Source organism: Saimiri boliviensis, chromosome Y, assembly GCF_048565385.1.
Source record: "Saimiri boliviensis isolate mSaiBol1 chromosome Y, mSaiBol1.pri, whole genome shotgun sequence".
NCBI lineage: Eukaryota > Metazoa > Chordata > Mammalia > Primates > Cebidae > Saimiri > Saimiri boliviensis.
The window spans coordinates 6,740,185-6,760,564 of NC_133471.1; positions in this window are offsets into that span (position 1 = coordinate 6,740,185).

The window sequence follows — 20,380 nt, forward strand, 5'->3', positions numbered from 1 at the left end:
CCACAGTACAGACATGAAACACCACACCTTTTTTTTTTTTTTTCTTACACGGAGGGCTTTCATGGAGAACTTCTGCTAGGGCAGACCAATTTATTTTTAAATTATATTTTCTTTTTTTCTTTTTTTTTTTTTTTTTTAATAGAAATGAGATCCTACTATGTTGTCGAGTCTGGTCTCAAACTCCTGGGCTCAAGCAATTTGTTCACTTAAGCTTCCTAAAGTGCTGAGATTACAGGTATAAAACATCATGCCCAGTTTCCAACTGGTATATCTAGAGAGCTATACATATGTCTACTGTTGGATGCATGCTCAGAGAACAACTTGAAGCTTTCATTTTTTCCTTACTCTTGAGTAAACTCTGGAGTTCCTCAAAGAGTTAATCTGCAAAGTCTGTGCAGTTTTTCTTTTTTTTTTTTCTTTTTTTCTTTTTCTTTGCTTGGAGTGTTTGCTAAAAATGTGTTAAACACAGTAGATGGACAATAGAATAACAGAACACAAGTTAAGTGGTCCTACATGACACAAAATACAGACTACAAAAGTAGCTTTTGAGAGTTGCTAAACAGGTAAACAACCCTTAAATCTAAGCTATTGTGGGAATCAGGAATTCATTTTCCAGATATGCTGAATGGTATCTAGTGTTCAGTGTTCAACAATAAAATACATGGTATTCCAATAAACAACAACAAAAAATGGCACACTTAAAGAGAAAATAATGAAAAGATACTGTAATGCAGGAACCCCAGGCATGACACATACTAGGCTAATATTTTAATTCACTTCACTTCAACGTTCTCAAAGGCAAAAGGGAAGCCAGAAGAAGAGTGCTTCAAAAATGTAAAATACCAATAAAAGCATATAAATTATTTTGAAAAGGGAAATATGTATTCTCTAACTAGAAGGGCTGAATTGCATGCATGAACTGCAGAAAGCATAATCAGGAAATATTAAGATGAATGGTTGGATATTATTTAATCTAAGAAACAAAAAGAAGAAAAAAAAAAAAAACAGAGAAATAAATAAAACTATGGTAGGCAAGATTCCGCATCAAATATATCAACATATTTGTATTGGGAGCCCCACAGGGAAAGGAGAGATAGGCATAGAAATCATATTTGAAGAAACAATGACTAAAACTTCCCAAGTGTGCTGTAGATACAAATCTACTTATCCAAGAATCTCAAATGGAAAACAAGAAACCCCAAGAAGAATAAACTGAAATATATCCACACTGATACCCATATGCTGAAATTGAAAAAAAAAAAAAAAAAAAAAAAAAAAAAAAAAAAAAAAAAAAAAAAAGTAAACAAAAAACAAATAAAAGAAACAAATAAATAGAGGACAAATAAATAGAGGGCAAGTCAGAACTGACCACATGTAAGTTATCCTTGATGACATTAACAGCCAATTTATCACTAAAATCATGGAGGAAAGAAGGCATTGGGATGATATGTTTAAAGTGCTGAAAGAAAATAAAGTTAATTATAAACTCATTGTCTGGTAAAACTAAACTTTGAAATTATTAGTAAGTAGTAAGTAGGGTATTTCCAAGAGAACAGAAATAAAGAGAGTACATCACTACTAGACAGCCTTACAAAAATGATACAGGAAGTTAGTAATGAATGAACAATAGACAGCAACTCAGGTTCAAATAAAGAAATAAAGAACATTGATAAAGTAAGTATACTAGGAAATATAAAAGACAATATTATTGTATTTATGGTTTCAGTAATTTTATTTTGCTACTGGATTTAAAAAGGAAGAGGCCAGGGATAGTATCTCACACCTATAATCCTGATCAATCTGGTAGGATTCTTTGAGCTCAAAGATTTGAGATCAGGGCAATGTAGTGTTGAACTCTGTCCTTACAGAAAATAAAGGTAGCCAGGGGTGGTGACAGGCACCTCTGCACCTAGCTATGTGGGAGAGTGAGGTGGGAGGATCCTTTGATCATGAGAGCTTAAGCGCATAGCAAATCATGTTTAAACTGTGTAATTTAGATTCTGTATCAATATAATAAAATAAAGAAGTGACAAAAATTAAAACTATAATTATATATATGTGCTGTTAGCATATATTGCAAAACAAGAATTTTTGACTTAAAAGCATAGGAAGATAGAAACAGCAGTATGGTAAAATATGTTTTGTATAATGTCAACATTAAGTTATTATAATTCACACCATATTATTATAAATTTAACATATTTGAAAAAGAATGACTAAAACTTCTCAAGTGTGCATAGATACAATTCTACTTATCCAAGAATGTCAAATTAAAAAAAATAATAATCAACACTAAGAAAATAACTATTAAAATATACTGAAGAGAAATGTGGTATCAAAATGGTAGCCTAAATAGCAAAACAAATTATTTCTTTTCAGCAATTATTTTAAGTGCAAATAAATTAACACTAGTTAAATGACACAGATTGGCAGAATGACTTTTTTAGATATTTTAAGAGGGAGAGTAAAAAATTAATGCAAACAGTAATGAAAATAGAGCTGGGAAACTAAGCAAATATCAAAAATGTTTAATTCACCAAGAAGACATAATACTTAAGCGAATACTGATACTATTCCCATGACAGATCCTCAGGATACATGAAACAAAAATGAACAGATTTGAAGAATTATGCAGTTCTCCATCATTGCTAACTTTTTAACTTCCTACTTTTAACAATGAAACAGTCAAACAGAAGTTTTATTTAAAAATATAAGTAAAATGAAAAGGTCTTGAACAGCAATGCAAAACAAATAAAACTATCAGAAACCTATAAAACACTCCACTCCACAAGCTGAATACACGTTCTTCTGAAGTGCATAAGGATCATTCTCCATGCTATCTCTAGGATGGACTTTATGCTAGGCCACAAAACAAGTCTCATTATATTAATTGAAATCACACACAGTGATTTATCCAACCACAGCAAAGTAAATACAGAGATCCATTTTCTAAAAACTAAAAAATGTATAATGTTTGGAAACTAAACAGTACATTTTTCAACCACCAATGGTTAACTGAATGATCTGCAGGAAATTAAGTGATTTTTGCAGATAAATAAAAAATCACAGCATACTAAAACTTCCAGAATGCAGTAAAATCAATGCTGAGAACAATATATTGAAGAGAAGAAATGTAAAATCAGTAACATAAAGCTTTATATAATAAATTAGAAAAAGGGCAAACTAAAGAAGAGTACTTTTATCAAAAAATGGCATGGTCATTTTCAATAATCTTAGCACTCACACCAGACCACACACAGAAGACTGAAATAATTATATGATGCAGTGATTATCATCAGCAATACAACAGAATCAAATATGAGAATGAAATAGCTCCTATGGTGACAGAGAATTGAAGAGACCCAGGAGATGATAATAAAGTTTGGCTTTATATTCATTACTCTCTATTCCTAGTATGCTGGAAACCAGGTGTGGGAAAAATAAAGAAACCTTTGACTTATGATTACTATAACGGAGAAAATAACGTTAAAATAAACAACCAGCTTCTCCTAAATTTTTGTTGCCCTGGCAGAAAAACTGTTTTTGTGTTTAACCCACAGGAAGGATTCTGAATGCCTAAAAAGAGAAAAACTTTTGAGGACAACAAGGGACAAAGAGTAAGGCCTCACTATCATCTCCAGCGTGGATATCTGAGTCACAGTAGATGCCAAATTAGAGTGTTTGTGCAGCAGTAACATAAGGTAGTAGGTATATTCTACATTTTTTCTGAGAACAAACCCAAAATCAGCCTTCCCACAGTTAGGACATTCCCTTAGGATCTCTTTAATAGGGGACTAACAGTATTATTAGGTTTGCTAGAGCTGTGGCAAAGCTGGACTTAAGGCACCACCTACTGCCAAAAAAGAGGCACTTAACTAGAAAAAATATCAAACAAATAAAACCCCCACAATAGGTATGTTATCAAAAAAAAAAAAAATTCTCAAAGCAAACACCCTAAATATAAAATGCAAAATAAGATAGAGAGAAGAATGGAATAAATAGTCTTTGCAAAAGAATAAATGTATAACCACAGACATAATAGCAAACAGGGAATCATAATCTTTCAAATGGACAAAAGAAGAATATATTGATTAATGCTAATTAATGAGATGGCTGTCAGTGAGTTATGTGATCAAAAGTTAAAAATAACAGTTTTCAGGAAACTCAGATCACTAAAACAACATGTAAAATATAAAGTTGTGATAGAAAATTTTTAAAATGGAATGAAGTGCTTTTGAAAATACAAAAATCTTAAAACTGAGAAACCTATTGACTGAAGTCAAAAATTCAAGAGGCTCTAAACAGAAGAACAGATAAAACAGAATAAACAATGAGAGCTCTTAAACAGGTTATTAGTGCCAGGTTTTGTGGTTCACACCCATAATCACAGCACTTTGGATGACTGAGGTGGGTCTATCACTTGAGATTCAGAGTTCAAGACCAGACTAGCTGATATGGTAGTACCCTGTCTCTACTTGGAATATTAAAAATAAATATATAGCTGGACCCTACACTCTTGTACTCCCAGCTATTCAGGAGACCGAGACAGTTGAATCAGTTGGATCTGGAAGGCAGAAGTTGAAAGTGAGCTAAGATTATGCCATTGCACTCCAGTCTGGACAAGCTGGAGTAAGTGAGATAAAAGAAAGAAAGAAAGAAAAAGAAAGAAAGAAAGAAAGAAAGAAAGAAAGAAAAAGAAAGAAAGAAAGAAAGAGAAGGAAAGAAGGAAAAAGAAAGTAAGAAAGAAAGACAAGAAAGAAAGAAAAGAAGAAAGAGTAGAAAGGAAGGAAAAAAGGAAGGAAGAAAGGAGAGAAGGAGGGAAGGAAGGAAGGAAAGAAGGAAGAAAAGAAGGAAGGAAAGAAAGGAGGGAGGGAGACACAAAAATAGATAAGAAAATTAAAGCAAGTCACTGGGAAATGCACATTGAAAAATAAAGAAAAAGTGCAAAAAATGAAGAACAATTTCAAGATATGCAAAACTACCTTACAGAAACAAATATAAAAATAAGAAATGTTCAAGAGAGACTTTAGCAAAATGAAGATATAGAGACTCTATTAAAATGAATAACAACTTTACAGAATATGAAAAAGATACACATATACAGGTTCAGAAAAGCCATAGGCTACCAAAAAGATTAACAGCCAATAAAGCTACCACAAGACAATTAATAACCAAACTCAAAAGTCAAGAAAGAAAGGGAATTCTAAAAGCAGTAAGGGAAAATAGATTAAAGAAAAAAAAAAAAAAAAAAAAAAAAAAAAAAAAAAAAAAAAAAAGAAGAGCTTAAAATAATTCAGTAAAGGACTTGTTAACAAGTATTTAAGAAAGATGGAATATTAAAATATATAAAGTGTGTCATCAAAACGATAATTGGAAGGAAGTTAACAGTCTACAGAGTTTTTAATACGTCAAAAGTTATCAAAAGCTTAGCTGATTATTAAATATAAAATGTTTTATGTGAATATTGAAATAGCCATCAAAATAAAAAAAGAAAAGAAAAAGAAACACACTACAGCAACTATACCAACAAAAAAGGCAAAAGAATCCAAGCTTGTCACTACAGAAAAACAGTAATTGCTAAAAATTTAAATGTAGACAAGAGAAAAGGATGAAAGAAAAAAATGAGGTTAAACAACGAGTTACAGTTTATAAAGAACTTGTAAAATTCAGTAGTAGAAAAACAAAAAACATATTAAAAAATGAGCAAAAGCTTGGAATAGATATTTCTCCAAGGAACATATTTAAAAATGGGCAACAAGTATGAAAAAAATATTAAGCTTCATATCATCAGTTACATATAAATCAGAGGTACCATGGGACATTACCTAACTCACTGCCACACCGTTAGAATATTCCCTTCAGGATCTCTTAAACAGGAGACTGGCAATATTCCTAGGTTTGCTAGAGCTGAGGAATGGCTATTATCAAAAACTCAAAAGATCACAAATGTTAGCCAGGTTGTAGAGAAAATGAAACTCTTTTATGTTGTTGTTGGTAATGTAGACTGCTATAGCCATTACGGAAATTTATATGAAAGTCTCTGAAAAATTAAAATAAAATCCCCAGTATCCCAGCAATTCTTTCTTTAGGCATATAACAAAAAAGAAAAAAAAAAAAAATACCACCTTATAGAGATATCTACACTCTAATGTTCATTGAACAATTATTTTCAGTAGCTGAGATATGAAAACAACCTAAGTGTCCAATACAATGCAATATTATTTAACCCTAAAAAGGTAAGGCCTTTCCGTTTCCCACAACATAGAGGAGCTTCGAGAAGATTACGCTAAGTATAATAAGGCAGACACAGAAAGAAAAATATTGCATAATCTCAATTATATGCAACAGAGGGTGGTGGCAGGCTTATGTAGTAAGTGTTGTTGTTGTTGTTGTTGTTGTTGTTAATGGGCTCTCAAATGCTAATAGAGGAAGAATTTTCTCATTATCACAAAAGTGTCACAAAGCCCTTCGCAAGGGATCCACCTCATAACTCAAACACCTCTCACTTAACCCCACCTCCAAAACTCTGGATCAAATTTCAACGTAAAGTTTGTAAAGTCAAATATCCAAACTATGGTAGCAACTACATGAGATTACAAATATGTGAATTTGCTTCAGTATAGTAACTTTTTAAATGTCCATATGTATTTAATAGTATCATGTTGTACACATGAAATGCACATAATATAATGTATTTTTATTTTTATTTATTTTTTTTATTGCATTTTAGGTTTGGGGGTAAATGTGAAGAACATGTAAGATTGTTGCATAGGTACACACATGGCAGTGTGGTTTTCTGCCTTCCTTCCCCTCACCTGTATCTGTCATTTCTCCCCAAGCTATCTCTTCCTACCTCCCCACCTCCCCATCCCTCCCTCATTTCCCCCCAACGGACCCCATTGTGTAGTGCTCCCCTCCCTGTGTCCATGTGTTCTCGTTGTTCAACACCCGCCTATGAGTGAGAACATGCGGTGCTTGATTTTCTGCTTTTGTGTCAGTTTGCTGAGAATGATGGTTTCCAGGTTCATCCATGTCCCTACAAAGGACGCAAACGTATCATTTTGTAAGTACTCACACATTTAATTTTATTAAGCAATAATTTCATCATGTATTCCAAAAAGTGTTAATTTAAGGTTTTTCTTTCTTCCTTCACAGACTTCTCTGTCTCGTCCAATTAGCTGACTCTCTCAGTGCTCTGTGGTGTCATCTGGTGATGGAGCTTAGGATCACCCCAAGAAAGAGAATGATGCATTCTCCACTGTGTGGGTCTGCTGTAGGGGCAATCAAGGGTTAGATGTTCTCTGACTGCACAGCGGCTTTGTAAGGTATGGTGGTAGGTTCACATTTAGACAAGCCCTGACCCTCTAAGGACTCAGGGTGGCCCTTGGCATGCTGTCCCATGAGACCTCAGAATGACTTGACTGAGGGGATGTGCAAGTGCAGCTGCTTGGGATGTGCAAATAACCTGGCTTGGAATCAGGACGGCTCAGGGACATGAGGCCTGAGTGTCATAACCCCTCTCTGCGTACCCAAGTACATTCTCAGAAGATGTTCCGTTTTCCAATTTCCCAGTGCAACAAGTGTCATATGTGCTGATGGTGGAGAAGTTAGCCTGGGTTCCTGCTACCTTTTTCATTGCAATGAGCTCTCAGATCACCCTCTGTGACTCCTTTGCCTCAGGGAGTGGAAGCAAGGCTAAAAGTTTTGATGTTGTGGGGCAGGAGAACTTGTAGAGAAAGCAATGGGTAAGCAGCTGTGAAGCTGGTTTGCTGTTTATCAGCAGCTCAAAATCTGGAGCAAGACCAGAAGAGCAGCACCTGGAGCAAGCCCAGAAGACCCCAGTGCCTGGAGGGGATCCTGACTTCCTGCAGCCATCAGGTAATCCCTATATTACCTATGAGTATGTGGAAAGACCTCAGTGATCTGATGAATGCCCCAGGGCTCTAGTCACCTTGTGTTTTGGGAGATAATTTCTGACAAGGACTAGGCTTAGGTAGTCACAGTAGTTACAGCGACAGCCCTCCACCAATTAGTAGGATCAGGTCTTCACTCTCTGTGAGCAAGATCACTGAGGCCAAGGATCTGAGGCTTGGGACCAGCTCAACTAGGGTTGTGGCTGTCTTTCTGCATATGGAGGTCATGCTGTGGCAGGGTCAAGGGGTCTTAGGCTGGAGACAAGGGGACATGTCACCAGAGCAGGTATTGGTGATTTGATTTGAAGGACTACAGAAGCACAAGAATTTGGGATGTTTTGCATTAGTAATTACGTGTTGTTGGTCGTTCTGTCGAGACTATAGATAGGACAAGAAACAGAAGGATATTTTGGTGGTCCAGGAGTGACAGCCTTTCTGGTCAACAGGGTTGCTAATGCCTGTTTGGAATGAGGCTGGTACAGGGAGTCCTACAAAACCTCTTCTCTCATCTGACCATTTTCAGAGGGACATCAAGAAAGTGGGCCTCCACAGTACCCAGAAGGCACTCAAGGACCAAGGGGCAACTGAGCTTGGGCCTATACTTTCCTGAAGGCAAGATAACCTGACAGTCAATGACTGACAGGTACTGTCAACCATGTGCTATGGGACCATCTCACCTGTTCAGTTTCTCTTCCTCCTCAAGTGGGCACCAAGGCATGAAGTGGGCATAGGGATGACACAGCCTTGACACTGGGCTCATATCAGACCCCAGGGAGGGGGAAGCCATCAGCAAAGATGCCACATCATGGACTAGGGTTGGGTAGCAGATTCCTGGAGGTGTTCTGGAGGGTGCTGAGTGTGTCCTGGAGGGTGCTGAGACTACTGTGTCCATGGCTTCTGGTTCTTCCCTGAGTAGAGGAAGCTGTGGGCCCAGAAACAGGAAGAAACTTAGAGACTCATTTCTCTGGATGTGAATTGTTTGTTTGATTATACTTGTCTTTCATTGTCTGCTTTTTAAAAACTTTTGTACACTCATGTTTACCTGTGTGCAACTGTGTGCAATTACAAATGATGCTGGAATGGGGAAATCCCTGAGCTTCGTTGATCCCTTTATAGAAATCTTCACCTTCTTTTTCCTTGCTGCTGCATGGGCATCAAGATGCTCTCCCTCCACTTGCATGCTGATCACACAGCTGTGGACATTGTGCTAATGTATATTTGTTTATCTTTGTCTTGGAGAGAGAATATAAAACCCGTTGTTCTACTATGATGGAACCAGAATGTCCATATTAGCACTTAAACAATATTTTTTTGTACTTTAGAGGGTATGAAAGGTTCTGCATAAAGGGAGAAATAGCAAAAAGCAGACAAGGAAAGTCACTTTAATCTATGAATTTTCTGGACTACTAGTTACTGTATTATGTGGTCACTCTGGTGTGCATGAGGGAGTACTATGTAAGCCTTTTCCTCAGGCATGTACAATATCTGAGCTCAAGGCTATTTTAATGCTTATTGTACAGTTTCATCAATTCTGAGCAGAAAGTCAACTTCCTTCTCAATCCATAGCTTTCCTAAATGTCAACCCAAGGCTGAGTAGGTCTACAGTAGCTTGTCTTTGAAAATAAAATGTGCTTTGAGATAGTCTCCAGAAAGTCAAACAGAAAGGAAGGTAGTGACAGCTTTCACCCCAGGGACATCTTGGTAAAGCTTGGTTAGAGGTAAACGTGGAAAACATTAAGGGCTGATGGCCAAGTGCTATGTGAACCAGCCGCAAGTGTAGGCTGAGGTCACGTGACACATCCTTCTGCACAAGCAGGAGGAATTGAGTTGCAGATTCTGACTCCAGTCTGTGGCACTAATGGTGTGTCAGGTCCAGAATGACAGCAGAATTTGAGGTCACAGAATTCAAACTTGTTTTGTCCTGTGAAAGCTTGGAAAGGCTGTTGAAATTGATGGTTGTAATGATTTCTTTCTCACAAAGGGAGGCTGAAGACCATAAGTCAGGTTCACATGGCCTGGAATGGCTGGCCTGAATGCTGTGTCACCTTGTGTAGTTGGCAGTATTGGGTGTACCACAAATGAGTTGTGCCCCTTCCTACTGGCCTGTGTCCATTAGGGATCACCAGAACTAGATCCCAAGGATGTGGGTATCTCCCTCATCTGGGAACTGAGACCAGATTGGTTCCAGGTAGGTGCCCAGTAAGAACAGAATTATGGGATTTATATGAGAAAAGGGGTAGCAGTCCTCCAGTCACATACTCTGCTTGCTGAAACAGCTAGATTGTGAGAAAACCCACATCTTACAGATGGGCTCACTTTGCCATACAGCACTAGAACTGAGAGGCTCAGACAGAGGCTGCTATCACCACCATGTCCCCTGGAGCTTGCTTACCTCTGCACATGGCTGTGCTAATCCTTCCTCTTACTTTTCCCACACTTATGTTTTTTGTTCATTCTTACTCTCACCTGAGAATTATTATTCTTTCTATAAAACAAACCATTATTCTTCCTTTGAAAACAAGTAATTTGATATTGGATTGGCATACAGTAAACTATGCACATGTAAACTAAGGAATTAATGGTTTTCTCCATGTGACTGTTTTATTCACTGCAAAGCCACAACCATAATAAAAGTCACAAAAAATAACCTCTTCCCACCCATACCAATCTCTCCTTGGCCACCCTAGGACCACAGATCTGCTTCTATCTTTAACAGTGCACAGAGATTAATGAAAATTTACATAAATATGGTATACACTTAAATTTTTGTGTTTTTCTCTCACCTGGCTTCTTTTATACAGTATCGCTACTTTGAGAGTCACCCTGTTGTGTGCACTTCAACAGTCCATTTCTTTTTATGCTAAGCCACATGCCATGCTGTGGATGTACCACAACATGTTCACACTTCTCCTGTGGATGAGAATTGGGCAACTACTGGTCTTGGATCATTACGCAAAAGGCTGTCAGGAACATGTCTTTATGTCTGTAGTCTGTGAAATTATCTTTATTTTTCATAGTTTATTCCTAAGTGTACAGTGGTCACATCATGTCATTGTAGGTATGCATTGACCTGGCCAAAGAACCACTGACAATTGTCCTTAGTTCTTGATCCATTACCTGCTTTCTCTCTTGTTCCCCTGCTTTAGTCATGATAATCTCTTGTCTTCACATTGCAGGGCAATAACTTCTTTTCATACTGCCTTCTCTTTACATTTGGAATCAGCAGCTTTTTCTTCAGATGGCTTATTCTTCTGATGCCATCTCTAAATTTGCCTTCTGTGACTTGTGTGTCAACATTACCCTCTAAACATCCTAGGTATAAGAGGGTTTCAGGAAAAGAGTCTGTACCGATTCATATCAATTAATTACAATGTATGTGTATAAGAGAAAGATGACTGGGTGCATCTTCTCACTCATTGTCCCTGGAGACAGATATTAACTTTGTCAATAGAAATAAGTCTGGGTTTAGCCTGGATATATATTTATGTGACTCACACAGTTTTCCTAAATGACACTTGGAGACCTGGCCTTGGGCTGCAAGGTAAGTAAGAAGCCACTTAGAAGCTGTGAAATTGAAGATGAGTCACTTAATTACCTGATTCTCGCTATCCACTCTGTATATTATACTACCCATACCTTGCAGAGTTGCTGTGAATTCACCTGAGCAAGACACCTGCATGTATGGTGTGCAGAAAATGTTAATTTTCCTTTGTTGAAATAGAGCTACCTATGAATATTATGTGCTGAGTTCTGGATTACATCAGAGAAAGATTTAGGAGACCTTGTAAATACTGAGGAGGCAATGCTGATCATTGATTGTCTGTGAAGATAGCAGATAAAAAGTAACCTGGAGCTGTAAATGGCCACAGGGGCTGTAACAGGTAGTCACATAGGCATGAGTGGATCAGGAGACAGTTCTTGCCACCCACCCACCAGGAATTCTAGGCCATTAGGGGATGATTGGACAGTTATCTGGTTGCGTCTCTGAAATGGAGAGACAAGCTCCTACTGATCCACAGCTGTTAACATTAAAGTGTTGATTAAATGCAGGCAATTTCCAGGGAGAAACAAAATGGGCTTCCAATAAAATTTCAAGTATTAGGCAAGTAAACTGAGGCATGCACATTAAGAGACAAAATGGTGGAATATGGCTTTTTCATATCACTCCACCAGGAAACAAAAGATAGCCTCAGAAAAGCATGTGTACAACTTCTTAAACACCTTCCCCATGGTCACTTCCAGATGGTAAAAATGGCACTTGTATGCAAACAGCCTATGATAAGGGAAAAATCATGGAAAAGTGTGCACCAGACGCTGGTGGTGGGCCAGCCTATAATGTCCCTGGAAGAAGGTTAATGGCTTCATTTGTTTTTCAAGTCCCTCACTTCGATCACTTCCTAGCACATTTTTCATTCTTTTCTGCTGTAAAGTTTTGTAATATACATCTAACCCTCATGTGTAACTTCCCTCAGTCTCTTTTTATGCTTTATGCCCTTCAGTTGAATTCTTTCTTCTGAAGAGGCAAGAATTTATGTTGCTAAAGACCTGGGTGGATGTGCTGCCAGTAACTCCAATACTGCCCAACCATTACAGGTCTAGGAGCTAGTGGACAGTGTGGCTGGAGTATATGCCCATTTTGTGGTTGCTAGGACCACAGGCTGCTCCTGATGGTAGAAAGACATGAATCTCAGGCTACAAGCATACTGTGGAAGGAAAGATTATTTGGCTGAGAAAATACTTTGGATAAGATAATTTTTAAATTGAGGTAAAATTTCCATAATATAAAATTAACTTTTTGAAATGTTTAATTCAGTGACATTTAGTACATATACATTTTTAAACAACTACTACCACTAACTTCCGGATTATTTTCATCATCCTAAAAGAAAATATTTTACTAGTTAAGGAGCTTCTACCAAATCTGTTCTCCTTCTGACACCTGTAAAATAGTAACTTGTTTTTTGTCTCTAAGAATTTACTGATTTTAGATATTTATATAAAGAAAATTTTATAAAGTATGTGACCTTTTGTGTTCAGCTTCTTTAAACACAATAGTTTTGAAGTTTCTCCATATTTTAGTATTAGTGTCACCATCCTTTTTGCAGCTAAATATTATATAAATAAATACATATACTACTTTTATTTTTCTAGTATTTGTTTGTGGACATCTTGTTTGTTTTTTACCTTTTAGATATTGTGGATAATGCTTCTATGAACATACGTGTACATGTTTTTGTGTGAATACCTGGTTTACATGCTTTTGTGTATGTGCCTGGAGTGGATTTGCTGATGTGTATGGTAATTCTATGTTCAGCTTTTTGCATAAACACCAAACTGTTTTCTCCAGAAGCTGTAATATTCTACATTCGCATTTCTTCATTCCCATATCAAGCCATTGTTAGTTTAGGTTTCATAAAATAATAATGACAATTACAATGGTTGTGAGGTAGTATCTTATTATGGCTTTGATTTGCATTTCTGCATGGTGAGTTATGTTGAGCATCTTTTCATGTGCTATTTGTGTATGTTTGGAGAAAAGTATTTTCAACTCTTCTGCCCATTTTTTCTTAATTGGATTGCTTTTCTTTTGGTTACTGAGTTGCAAGAGTTTCTTCTATATTCTGGATACTAGACTCTTACCATGTATATGACTTGCAAATATTTTGTCCTATGCTGTTTTTTTTTTTTTTTTTTTTTTTTTTTTTTCCACTATAGTGATAGTGTCTTTGATTTATGAAAGTCTTTAGGAATGATGAAGTTTATATCCATATTTTTGTTTCCTGTGCATTCAGTGTCACAGGCATGAAATTGTTGATAAATTCAATGTCAATAAGCACATGCAAAGATGTTTGACGTCACTAGCAGTTTGGTAAATAAACATCTAAACCATAATGAGATTATCACTTTAAAATCATTAGAATGTCTGTTTTTAAAAGAAATGTTGAAGAGTATGTAGAGAAATTGGAAACTCTATGCATTGTTGGTGGGGAGGTGAAATGACAGAGATGGTTGCACAAAAACATGAGCATATGTAACGCCACTGAACTATACCCCTACAAATGTTTAGTTGGTAGATGCTATGTTATATATCTTCTTTACCACATACAACAAAAAGCTTCTCGGAACTGGCCCCGAAATACCTGCATATATGATGAAAGAAGACCCTTCTTCCCTAAAGTGACTAAACGCCTTTTTATTCATGCTGGTCCAACACACTACTGGCTCTTTCAGACCGAGCATGAACTCACCAAACAGGGAGATTACACTCCACGTGGCCCATTTATACAGTTTTCATCATCCTGTTTTCCTATTCAACTGAGTTCCTACCCCCTCCAAATTATGGTACATCACAGGTCTGTTTACCATCTCTGTAGAGTTTTCAATAATGTCATAAAAATGGGATCATACAATATGCGATCTCTTCAATATGGCCTTTTTTGTTGTTATTATCACTTTTCTCATTATTCTAAGATTGCTACAAAAAAAAAAAAAAAAAAAAAAAAAAGCATGTATGTGTTGGGCCACAGAAAATCAATTATAAAAAATGTGTTCTAGGGCTGAGCATGATACGTGACATCTCTAATCCCACCACTTTGAGAGACCAAGAAGGGTGGATCATGAGTTCAGGAGTTAGACATCAGACTGACCAGTTGATGAAACCTCATCTTTACTAAAACTACAAAATAAATGAATAAATAAATAAATAAATAAATAAATAAATAACAGGCTTGGTGATACAGATTTGTAGCACCAGCTACTCTGGAGGTTGAGACAGGAGATCCAGGTGAATCTGGTAGCTGGAGTATGTGCAGATGGTCTGTGGAGCCACTGCCACTCTGGAAGCTAGAACTACTCCTGAGGGGATGAATTGAAGCCTCAGCCTTCAACAGACGCATTGGGGACTCAGCAAGTAGCGTTTGGTGTGCCTGTTTCCCATCTGTATCTATCCTTGGTGAGGCATGTGTACAGGTTTTTACCTTTTAATTGGGTTATCTTGATCCACCTTTTTCAGTCTCCCGAAGTGGTGGGATTAGAGACGTCACCTGCCATGAGAGGTTGCAAGGTGAAACGCATACACTGAGTTTCTGATGCACAAGGAAGTGTTGGTTGGCATCTGATAGAGCTTCCTTCCCCTTGGAACCCACTCAGGAGAGACCGTGGCTTTGGCCCTGAGTCTGCATCCACCATGAGAATAGTGTGCCTTCTCTCCTCTGGTCCCATCTGAAAGTCAGTGGCATAAGGACATCTGGTGGCCAGGTAAAGAAAGGTGCTCCTAGCTTTCAATTCATGCTGGTGATATACATTGCTGACTTTTCCACACACATGACACGATCTTACCAACCAGAAAGAGTTCACTTTCACTTGGTCTCTTTGTTCTCTTTTCTGTTATCCTATTCCCTTATTTGACTACTTCCTGCCCCACTACAAACCACTGTATATCACAGGTCTCTTTACCAACTCTGTAAGTTTTTCTTCTTTATAATGTCATAGAAATTGGATGATACAATATGAGATCTTGTCACATTAACTTTACTCACTGAGCTTTATGTATATTAGATGCACCCATGACTTTGCATAACTTCACAGATCACTCTCTTTCTCTGGCTAAGTAGTTTTTCATTGCATGAGTGTGCCTAGATTTTTTAATATTGAAGGGCATCCCCATTTCTTGAAGTATTTGGCTATTATAAATGTAGCTATACATAATTGCATGTGGCTTTTTTCTAAGATGGGAATTTTCAAAGCAGTTATCTAAATTTCTGAGTGCCATTTTTAGCCTATATGGTAAGACCATGTTTAGCTTTGGATAAAAAATCACCAAAACTGTGGCAGAATAAGAGCATTATCTTTTAAAATTACTATACAATTGTGCATTTCATCAACAGAGAATTAAAGTTCTTTTGGCAATTTTAATTGCATTTAAGGAGACTTCTACAGTTTTATAGATGTTCAGTGCTATCACATTGATATTTTTATTTGCTTTTCCCTGATGAGATGTGTTAGTGAGCATTATTTTATTGGTGTTAGATTACTACTACTACTACTACTGCTACTATTACTACTACTACTACTACTACTACTACTACTACTACTATTATTAGGTTGTTGCCAAATCATGCTTGTACGTGTTATGCCAAAAAACAAGCACTCAAAAAAATGTATTCTAATCTCTACATTGTAAAAATTAAAAGAAATGCTAATACATATTGTTGCATTTATCATACTATGTTATTTTTCTTAAATTCATGGTTTCTACAATGGATAGTAAGCTGCACCTAATTAAACAATATGGTGAATATTTAGAGATTCCCTTAAACCAAGAAATTTCTTTACAGATGTCAAGACAGTAGTAGCAATTTATAGGGTATAAACTAGTTTCCTTGAGAATTCACAGAATACACTGATTTCCCCTTCAGTACGTAGTTTGAATGCTTAATACTTGACACAGATTAGAATTCTGAAGGCTTTGCTTTTCAAATACCCATCTTCAAAGGTGAGCCAAAGTGTGAAATAACATGTTTTTGGTCCATTAGTTTTTCTTTACCTTTCCCAAAAGATTCCACTGCCTCAGATTCAAATTTTGAGACCCTTTATTAAAATATTATCCATTGTTCTTTTTCTTTTCATTCTAAGATATACCAAGTAAAACTTCTTGTAGTTTTGCTTTAAATAAGAAGTGAAATTTATCAGGATAATTAATAGGTCTGCAGCTTCCAGCAAGAGCAATGCAGAAGTGTGATGGTGGAGGGGTTGGGGGTTGGTGATTTCTGTATTTTCAACTGAGGTACACAGTTCACCTCATAGGGACTACTTCATCAATTGATACAGTTCACAGAGAGCAAGTAGAAGCAGGGTGGTGTGTTGTCTCACCCAGGAATTGCTGGGAAATCCATTCCCTAGCCAAGGGAATCCAAGACGGATTGTGATATCCAGCCCAGATACTGCACTTTTTCCAGTCTTTGCGATTCATTGACCAAGAAATTCCATAGTGTGCTTACACCACCATGACCCTGGGTTTCAAGCACAAACCTGTCAGGCTGCATGAGCAGACACCAAGCTAGCTGCAGAAGATTTTTTGTTCTTGTTGTTTTCCAGTGACACCTGGAATAATAGCAAGATACAACTGTTCACTCCCCTGTAAAGGAGGCTGAATTCATACAGCCAAATGATCTCTCTTAGTGGGTCACACTCTCATGGAGCCTAGCAAGTTAAGAGCAATTGGCTTGAAGTTCTCACTGCCAGCCAGAAGTCGGAAGTTGACATGGAGTGATTAAGCTTGGTAAGGGGAGGAGTGACTGCCACTACTGAGACTTGAGTAGGTGGTTTTCCCTTTACAGTGTTAAAAAAGCTGCCTGGAAGTTTGGACTACCTGAAACTCACTGAAGAGTTGTAAAGCAGCTCTCTAGATTTCTTCTCACTGGGCAGGGAATCTCTGAAGGAAAGGCAACAGCCCAGTCAGGGGCTTATAAATAAAACTCCCATCTCCCTTAGACAGCACCTAGTGGAAGAGATGATTGTGGCCACAGCTAGAGCAGACTTAAATGTTCCTGTGTAGTGACTCTACAGGGAACAGTGAATCTCCCAGTATAGTGCTTGAGCTCTGTCCCATATTCTTGTGCCTTCTAACTGGAGAATACTTTCAAGCAGGAGTAAACAGACACCACATCCAGGATAATTCTGACTGGCATCAGGCAAGTACCCCTCTGGGACAAATCTTCAAGAGGAAGAAGCAGGTATTCTTTCTTGTACTGAAGCCTCTGTTGGAGATACCCAGGCAATCAGGTTCCGGAGTGACTTCCAGCAAACTTCAGCAGACCTAGAGAAGACAGGCCTGATTGTTAGAAGTAAAACTAACAAAGAGAAAGCAATAACATCAACACCAAGAGAAAGGACAATCACATAAAAACCCCACCCAAAAGCTATCAGCATAAAAGAACAAAGATAGATTAATCTAATTATACAAAAGTTAGCTGGGCATGATGGCAGACACCTGCAATTCCAGCTACTTGGGAGGACAAGGAAGGAGAATCTCTTGAACCCTGGAGGTGGAGCTTGCAGTTAGCCAAGACTGTACCATTGCAAGGCAGCCTGGAGAATGTAGACAAGACTTCATCTCAAAAAAAATAAAAATAAAAGTTTAAAAAAGCAAGGGTTGCAATTCTAGTCTTTGATTAGACAGACTGTAAAGAAACAAACATCAAAAAAGACAAAGAAGTGTATTATGAAATTCCAAAGAAATCAATGCAACAAAAAGAGCTAACTATGCAGGAGATATATAGATATATATGCACCCAATACAGGTGCACCCAGAATCATAAAGCTAGTTCTTAGAGACTTAGATTCCCACACAATAATAGTAGAATACTTTAATACCCACTGTCAACATCAGATCAATGAGACAGAAAATTAGCAAGGATACAAATGACTTGAACTCAGCACTGGACCTAATGGGCCTAATAGACATTTACAGAACTCTCCAAACCATATCAACAGAATATACATTATTCTTAGCTCCACATAGAACTTGCTCTAAAACTGATTACATAATTTGAAGTATAACACTCCTCAGCAAATACAAAAGAATGGAAATTATAATAAAGAGTCTCTCAGAACAGAGTGCAATCAAATTAAAACTGAGGATTAAGAAACTGACTCAAAACCATACAACTACATGGAAACTGAACAAACTGCTCTTCAATGACTAGCGGGTAAATAACAAAATTAAGAAAGAAAGAAGTTCTTTGAAACCGTTAAGAACAAAGACACAACATACTAGACTTGCTGAGATGCAGACAAAAAGCAATGTTAAGATGGAAATTTATAGCACTAAATGCCCACATCTGAAAGTGGGAAAGAGGATAGGTGCAGTGGCTCATACTTGTGATCCTAGCACTTTGGGAGGCTGAGGCAGGCAAATCACCTGGGTTCAGGAGTTGAAGACCAGCCTGACCAACACAGGGAGACCTCATCTCCACTAAATACAAAATTAACTGGGTGTGGTGGTACATGGCTATAACCTCAGCTACTTGGGAGGCTGATGTATGAGAATCACTTGAACCTCAGTGTCAGAGATTGTGGTGAGCCAAGACGGCATCATTGCACTCCAGCCTGTGCAACAAAAATGAAATTATATTTAAAAAAAAAAAGAAGAAGAAAAGAAAGTCCAAGGGAGAAAGAATGGGAGAAAGGAAAAAACAATAACAACAAAAAATCAGAAAGACCTCAAATAAACACACTAATATCACAATGAAAAAAAGAAATAAATAACAGAGGGCTGGGTGTGATGGCTCACATCTGTAAACCCAGCACTTTGGGAGACTGAGGCAGGATGAATCACCTTATTTAAGATGTTCAAAACCAGCCTGACTAATCAACCTTGTGAAACCCTGTCTTTACTAAAAATGCAAATAAATAAATAAATAAATAAATAAATAAATAAATAAATAAATAAAAATCTTGTATGGTGGTGTGCACCTGTAATCCCAGATACTTGGGAGGCTGAGGTGAGATAATTTCTTGAATCCAGCAGCCAAAGATTAAACCATGGCACTCTAGTTTGTCTGACAAAGCAAGATTCCTTTAAAAAAAAAAAAAAAAAAAAAAAAAAAAAAAAAAAAAAACTAGAAATGCAAGAACAAATAAGTTCAAAATTTATCAGATGCCAATAAACAAAAATTACAGCAGAACTGGAGAAAATAGAGATACAAAAAAAAAAATCAAAAAAATTGATGAATCCAGGAGACGATATTTTGAAAAGATTAACAGAATAGATAGATCACTATCCAGAGTAACAAAGAACAAAAGAGAGAGAGAATATGTAGACATGATTAAAAAAAAAAAAAAAAAAAGATAAAGGGGATGTCTCCATTGATTCCACAGAAAAACTATCATCAGAGAATATTAGAAACCCCTCTATGCAAATAAACTAAAAAAAAAATAGAAAAAAAATTTCTGGCGCCTACACCTTTTCAAGACTAAAACAAGAAGTCAAATCTCTGAATAGATCAATAACAAGTTGTGGAATAGAGGCAGTAACTATTAACCTACCAACAACAGCAACAAAAAGACTAGGGCCAGATAGATTCTTACCCAAACTGTACCAGAGGTACAGTACTAAAGAAACTGGTACCATTCCTTTTGAAGTTGTTCCAAACAATATAAAAAGAGGGACTTCTCCTTAACTCATTTTATGGGGCCATTTTCTGTCATCTTGATACAAAACTTGGCAGAGACACAACAAGAATAAAAAAATTCAGGCCAGTATTTCTGATGAACATCAATGTGAATATCTACAATAATATATGGAAAGCCAAATAAATGAGTGCACCAAAAACTTATCCACTAAGATCAAGTCAGCTTGATCCCCATCATGCAAGTCTGCTTCATCATATGCAAATCAGTAAATGTAATCTATAACACAAATATAACAAATGACAAAAATCACATTATTATCTCTATAGATGCAG